The sequence below is a fragment of the Piliocolobus tephrosceles genome, chromosome 8 (genome assembly GCF_002776525.5).
Source record: "Piliocolobus tephrosceles isolate RC106 chromosome 8, ASM277652v3, whole genome shotgun sequence".
In the NCBI taxonomy this organism is placed as follows: domain Eukaryota; kingdom Metazoa; phylum Chordata; class Mammalia; order Primates; family Cercopithecidae; genus Piliocolobus; species Piliocolobus tephrosceles.
Window position 1 is genome coordinate 6,089,955 of NC_045441.1, and position 7,386 is coordinate 6,097,340.

At 48.0% G+C, this 7,386-nt stretch overlaps 1 pseudogene; it reads left to right on the forward strand.

Moving 5' to 3' along the window:
* Positions 1-6,165: 6,165 nt before the first annotated feature.
* LOC113219784 lies at positions 6,166-6,525 on the forward strand (annotated as a pseudogene).
* Positions 6,526-7,386: the final 861 nt, after the last annotated feature.

The window sequence follows — 7,386 nt, forward strand, 5'->3', positions numbered from 1 at the left end:
GTCGCCCAGGCTGGAGTGCAGTGGCCGGATCTCAGCTCACTGCAAGCCCCGCCTCCCAGGTTTACGCCATTCTCCTGCCTCAGCCTCCGGAGTAGCTGGGACTACAGGCGCCCGCCACCTCACCCGGCTAGTTTTTTGTATTTTTTAGTAGAGACGGGGTTTCACAGTGTTAGCCAGGATGGTCTCGATCTCCTGACCTCGTGATCCGCCCGTCTCGGCCTCCCAAAGTGCTGGGATTACAGGCTTGAGCCACCGCGCCCGGCCTCACCTTTTTTTTAATGATCCCATTGGCAGATCCTTGCATCAGACAGCTTCCCTCATTGCACCTTTTTTTTTTTTTTTTGGAAAAGTCTGAAATGGGCTTTAATCCTGTCTCTTGGATTCTTTTTCTCCCACTGCAATCAAATGGCTTACATTGCACCTGGGCAGTACTGGCGACCTGTTCAGTTCTTCCCAGTCTCCCCTAGGCCCCTCTTGGAAGCCATCTTTGCTTTTTTGTTCCTTGCACACAGCTACCATACAAAAACGTCAAAACCAAAATGTATACTGCAAGGGAGATGTGGCTAGTGGGGTACATTTCTCCCTAGCAGCTCAGGCAGAATCGTCTCCGAAAGTTCCCAGTGCCTGTGTCTCTGGGAAACATGTCAGGAGGTCAGTTAAAACCTCTGCAGTCTGGGCGCGGTGGCTCATGCCTTTAATTCCAGCACTTTGGGAGGCCGAGGCAGGTGGATCACCTGAGGTCAGGAGTTCAAGACCAGCCTGGCTGACATAGTGAAGCCCCATCTCTGCTAAAAATACCAAAAAGTAGCCGGGCGTGGTGGCACGCGCCTGTATTCCCAGTTACTTGGGAGGCTGAGGCAGAAGAATTGCTTGAACCCAGGGGGCGGAGGTTGCAGTGAGCCAAGATCCCGCCACTGCACTCCAGCCTGAGTGACAGAGTGAGACTCCATCTGAAAAAACAAAACAAAACAAAACACCCTGCATGAGATCTGTAGAGATTAAAGACTCCAACAGGCGTGATCTCCAGGCCTGGTTAGCCCACATGGCATTTTCCTGCAAGTTAGAAACACGTGTCCATTCTGGGAGTCCTAACCTTTCGGTTGCACAGTGTGGCAGGCCAAGCACCAGCTGGGTTTCCTCCCTAACATGCCTTGTATTGGTTTTCTGTTTGCTACAACAATAGTGCATAACAAACTGTCCCAAAACTCATTGGCTTCAAACAGCAATCACTTCCTGCTCAGAAGTCTCTGGGTCCCAGTTCTGATCTGAGCTAGGCTCTGCATCCTCTGTCAGCTATGAGTCAGTGAAGCAGCTTTGGGAATCGGGCCAGGCAATCTCATGTCTAGGGCCTTTGGCTGGAAAAGCTGGTAGAGCCCTGTGGGGTCTCTCATTTTGCGCCCAAATAGCCAGGATTCTTTTTATGAGGGAACCGGGAGTCAAAGAGGGTGAACAAGCAAAGGCACAGAAGATGGCTTGAGGCTGAGGCTCAGAGCTGGTACACTGTGCCTTCTGCCACAATCTGCTGTCCATCCAAACAAGGCCAGCTGATTCTAGGGGAAGGGAAATAGGCTCTGCTGAGAGATGTCACAAAGCCACTCCACACAGGGTGTGGATTCAGGGATAGATGGAGGATCAGGACGAGTTTTGCAATTAATCTACTACATACCCTCTTGGCCAGGAGTGCAGATCCCAGCCTCCTTAAAATTCTCAATGGCCTTGGTGCTGCCTGCACCCAGCACAGATCTCGTTCCCCATCCCCATGTACCCACCAGGTGGCATGCTTCTGTCTGTCTGACCTGGTCATCCATGAATTACCTGACTTCTATCCAGACACTTAGTTCAGGCCGGGCGCAGTGGCTCATGCCTGTAATCCCAGCACTTTGGGAGGCCGAGATAGGTGGATCACTTGAGGTCAGGAGTTTGAGACCAGCCTGGCCAACGTGGTGAAACCCTGTCTGAAAATACAATGAAAATACTGAAATCTGAAAATACTGAAAATACAAAAATGAGCCAAGCGTGGTGGCAGGCGCCTGTAATCCCAGCTACTCGGGAGGCTGAGGCACAAGAATCGCTTGAACCTGGGAGGCAGAGGTTGCAGTGTGCCAAGATTGTGCCACTGAACTCCAGCTCTGTTGACAGAGGGAGACTCTGTCTCAAAAAATAATAATAGTAATCGTGCCACTGCACTCCAGCCTGGGCGACAAAGCGAGACTCCGTCTCAAAAATAATAATAATAATAATAATAATAGTAACACATAAATAAATGAAATAGATACTTAGTTCAGTAGGCAGTGTGGTCTGTGCCTGCCTGGCAACCAGTCTCACCCTTCTGCTGGGAAAAGCTTGTTTCTCCTTTCAGAAATTCTCTCTCCCCTCCTCCCAGGGCCTGGAGCTGGGGTGACTGGATAAGGATGATCCTTTGACTCTGGCTGTGTGGCTCAGAGTCAGTCCAGGCCTCCAGCTGGCACCGTTTGAAAAAGAGATTCCCTTTGCTCTGGAATTTCTGGGTGTATAGAAGGTAGGAGTCAGGAGGGGCTTCCAAGACCACCACATGAAGGGCACCTGCCTGGATATAAAGCTAGTACAGAAGAGAAAAAGAGGGGAGAAGATCACCATATACATCCCACTGTCCCTGGATCCAGCCATACCTGAAGCACACACTGGACCTGTCAGTCTTCAAGCCAACAGATTCTTCTTCCGTTTAAAAGAATTTTAAATGTATTTAAATTCCCTGGCTTAGGCTGGTTTGAATGGTTGCTATTACTTACAATCCTGAAAGGGTTAACTAACAGACCCATTAACAGATGCTGATGGATGTTCAGTACTCAGTGAAAGCTCTTCCTCCATACACGCATTGGCCAATGCTTTTTATATTTTATATATTTATTATTATTATTTTGAGACAGGGTCTTGTTCTGTTGCCCAGGCTGAAGTACAGTGGCACGATCTTGGCTCACAGCAACCTCTGCCTCAGGTTCAAGTGATTCTCCTGCCTCAGCCTCCGGAGTAGCTGGGATTATAGGCGCATGCCACCACGCCTGGCTAATTTTTATATTTTTAATAGAGACGGAGTTTCAACATGTTGGTCAGGCTGGTCTCAAAACTGCTGACCTCTTGATCCACCTGCCTCAGCCTCCCAAAGTGCTGGGATTACAGACATGAGCCACCGTGCCAGGCCAACCAGTGCTTTTTAATTGCCTACTATGTGCCAGGTGCATTGCTGGGTATGAGCATCTTAGAAAGCAGCCTCTCTGAGTTTGGTTACCTGGGGTTATGTTTTATGGTGGTTCTACCCCAGAGTCCGTGCAAAGCCCTGTATGTGACTCAATATCTATACCACATTCCACCCAGACCCCCTAGTTCCTCACCAGGTGACAAGGTGTGAATGCAGGCCCTTATGCCTCAGGAATGCATTTATCTCCAATAATACTAACAAAATAACGTAGCCTAATGATACACCACCTTTCCAGAGAGTAATATCCATTAATGTTTGTTCGTTAGTGTGCTCAGTGTTTTTTTTTTTTGTTTTTTTTTTGTTTTTTTTTTTTGAGACGGAGTCTCGCTCTGTCGCCCAGGCTGGAGTGCAGTGGCCGGATCTCAGCTCACTGCAAGCTCCGCCTCCCGGGTTTACGCCATTCTCCTGCCTCAGCCTCCCGAGTAGCTGGGACTACAGGCGCCCGCCGCCTCGTCCGGCTAGTTTTTTGTATTTTTTAGTAGAGACGGGATTTCACCGTGTTAGCCAGGATGGTCTCGATCTCCTGACCTCGTGATCCGCCCGTCTCGGCCTCCCAAAGTGCTGGGATTACAGGCTTGAGCCACCGCGCCCGGCCTAGTGTGCTCAGTGTTTTTACGGATTTCATTCCATTTTACTTTCACAAAAAACCCTCCAAGGTAGGTTTCATTATCTCCTTTTTGCAGGTAAAACTCTGAAACTTAGGAAGGTTATGTGACTTGCTGGATCTAAAACCGAATTCTGTCTAAATCAAAAGCCCCATCCTCTGAGTGAAAATAGCTGATATATATATATGCACTCTAAGGGCCACAGATGCTGGGGGTTTCAACATAAGGCCCTTACTTCTTTTCTGTCTTCCTGTTCCCTCTATTTGTTTGCTAGGGCTGCTATGATAAAATACCATAGACTGGACAGCTTAAACAGAAAAAAAACATGTGTTTTCCCACAGTTTTGGGGGTTGGAAGTCCAAGATCAAAGTGTCAGCAGGTTGGGTCTCTGCCAAGGCTGTTCTTGGCTTGCAGACAGGCTTTCTCCCTGTGTCTTCACTTGGTCTTTTCTCCCCGGCACTCCCCGGCATTTCTTTCTCCTTCTCCTTCTCCATCTCCGTCTCCTCCTTTTCCTTCTCCTTCTCCTCCTTCTCCTCCTCCTCCTCCCTCTCCTCCTCCTCCTCCCTGCCACCCTCCCTCCTCCTCTGTCCTCCTCCTTCCTTCTTTCTTCTTCTGATTCTTTTTTTTTTTTTTTTTAAGATGGAGTCTCGCCCTGTCGCCCAGGCTGGAGTGCAGTGTCACGATCTTGGCTCACTGCAACCTCCCCCTCCCAGGTTCAAGCGATTCTCCTGCCTCAGTCTCCGGAATAACTGAGATTACAGGTGCATGCTGCCACGCCTGGCTAATTTTTGTATTTTCAGTAGAGATGGGGTTTCACTATGTTGGCCAGGCTAGTCTCAAACTCCTGACCTCAGGTGATCCACCTGCCTCAGCCTCCCAAAGTGCTGAGATTACAGGCGTGAGCCACCGCACCCTGCCTCTTTTTTTTTTTTTTTTTTTTTTTCATGAAGACAGGATCTTGCTCTATCACTCAGGCTGGAGTGCAGTGGTACAATCATGGCTCACTGCATGATTGCAGTAAACACCAAGTAATGCAGACGTATGGAGGATTGCTTGTGGATTCAAGCAATCCTCTCGCCTCAGCCTCCCGAGTAGCTAGAACCACAGGCATGTAACACCATGCTCGACTAATGGTTTTTTTTTTATTTTGTAGATATGGGGTCTTGCTATATTGTCCAGGCTTCTGCCTCTTCGATTAAGGAAGCCAGTCCTATTGGATTAAGCCCCCTCCCCGTGTGGTCTCATTTAACCTTAATTACCTTTCTCCAAATACACTCACATTCTGAGATACTGTGCATTAGGATTTCCACATATGAATTTGGTGGTTGGGGGAGAGCGGTACGATTCAGTCCATAATACCATCTTTGCAGGTGCCATAGATATAATAGTCCCAGTCTCAAGGAGGCCTCAAAGATTTCTGTATAAGTTGACGATGCTTCACAGAGAAAAGATTCTATCAGGCACAGGCTGCACCGTGGCTCATGCCTGTAATCCCAGCACTTTGGGAGGCCAAGGCGGGTGGATCTCTTGAGGTCAGGAGTTTGAGACCAGCCTGGCCAGCACAAAGAAATCCCGTCTCTACTAAAAATACAAAAAATTAGCCAGGCGTGGTGGCGGGGGACTGTAAATCCCAGCTACTCAGGAGGGTGCGGCAGGAGAATTGCTTGAACCCAGAGGCAGAGGTTGCAGTGAGCTGAGATTGCGGCGCTGCACTCCAGCCTGGGTGACAGAGCAAGATTCCATCTCAAAAAAGGAAAAAAAAAAAAAAAAGATAAAAAAGGTTCTATCAGACAGGATTCTCCCACCACATGCCTCTTCTACAAACTTGTATGCATCGGCTCCCATCCTCATCACAGGGCATCCAGGCCTCCCTCCCCACTCCTCCAATTCAGAGTGAATTCCCTGTCTGTGCTGGGCACCTGCCTTCCCAAGCTCTCAGTCCATCCGTGATCACAAATCACTCTCAAGTAGCTCTTTCCCCTTCACTTGTAAATATCCCCTTCCCACTGCTGTCCACGCAGCATGCTGGACAGTTCTAGACCTCGGCGGCTGCTGCCCTCTCCTTCCCCTTTCCTTTTCTTTTTTTTTTTTTTTTTTTAAATTGAGACAGAGTCTCACTCTGTCGCCCAGACTGGAGTGCAGTAGTGTGATCTTGGCTCACTGCCTCGGCCTCCCGAAGTGCTGGAATTACAGGTATGAGCCACTGCATCCGGCCTACCCGGTTCTTAAGAGATAATTTTACTGGGTGCTATGGTTTGGATGTTTGTATCCTCCAGACTTCATGTTGAAGTTTGATTCCACTTTTTCCAATTGGGGCTTGGCAGAATGGCTCCTGCAAAGAAGGGTGGCGAGAAGAAGGGTCGTTCTGCCATTAGTGAGGCGGCGACCCCAGAAAACACCAGCGCATCGGTGGAGTGGGCTTCCAGAAGTGTCCCTCGGGCACACAGAGAGATCCAGAAATTCACCATGAAGGAGATGGGGACTCCAAATGTGCACATTGATGTGAGGCTCAACAAAGCTCTCTGGGCCAAAGGAATAAGGAATGTCCCACACCATATCCGTGTGAGGTTGCCCAGAAAACGTAATGAGGACGAAGATTCACCGAACAAGCTCTATGCTTTTGTTACCGACGTACCTGTTACCACTTTCACAAATCTACAGACAGGCAATGTGGATGAGAACTGACCACTGATGGTTCAATACATTAAGTAAAATTATTTTTAAAAAAGAAATTTCGACTGGGCGTGGTGGCTCACGCCTGTAATCTCAGCACTTTGGGAGGCCAAGGTGGACGGATCATTTGAGGTCAGGCGTTCAAGACTAGCCTGACCAACATGGTGAAACCCCATCTCTACTGAAAATACAAAAAAAAAAAAAAAAAAAAAAAAAAATTAGCTGGGTGTGGTGGTGTGCCCCTGTAATCCCAGCAAAAGTGAAAATAAAATAAAAAATAAAAACAAGACAAAAAAATATGAGAAGTTTTCTTTTGGGTAAAGACTATTAATTGGTATGTAGTGGACTATATCTACCTTCCTATATAAAAGGGTGTTCTATATTTTTTTGTTTTTTAGACAGTCTCACTCTGTTGCCCAGACTGGAGTGCAGTGGTGTGATCTTGACTTACTGCAACCTCTGCCTCCCGGGTTCAAATGATTCTCCTGCCTCAGTCTCCTGAGTAGCTGGGATTACAGGTGTGCGCCACCATGCCCAGTTAATTTTTGTATTTTCAGTGGAGACTCAGGTTTCACCATGTTGGCAAGGCTAGCCTTGAACTCCTGACCTCAAGTGATCCACCCACCTTGGCCTCCCAAAGTGCTGGGATTATAGGCATGAGCCACCGTGCCCAGCCTGGTGTTTTGTCTTTGAAATCACTTTAATGGACTGCCTGTGATGCTCATCACAGTGTAGTCTGATGCTGATTCATTAATAAAACTATTTCATTCTTTTCTACATTTGGAGCAGAAGTTTTACTGGGTTAGCAGAAGATACTATTTTCATTAATTTTCCCCAACAGTTACAGTGAAGACATCAGCCAAGGTTGCATTC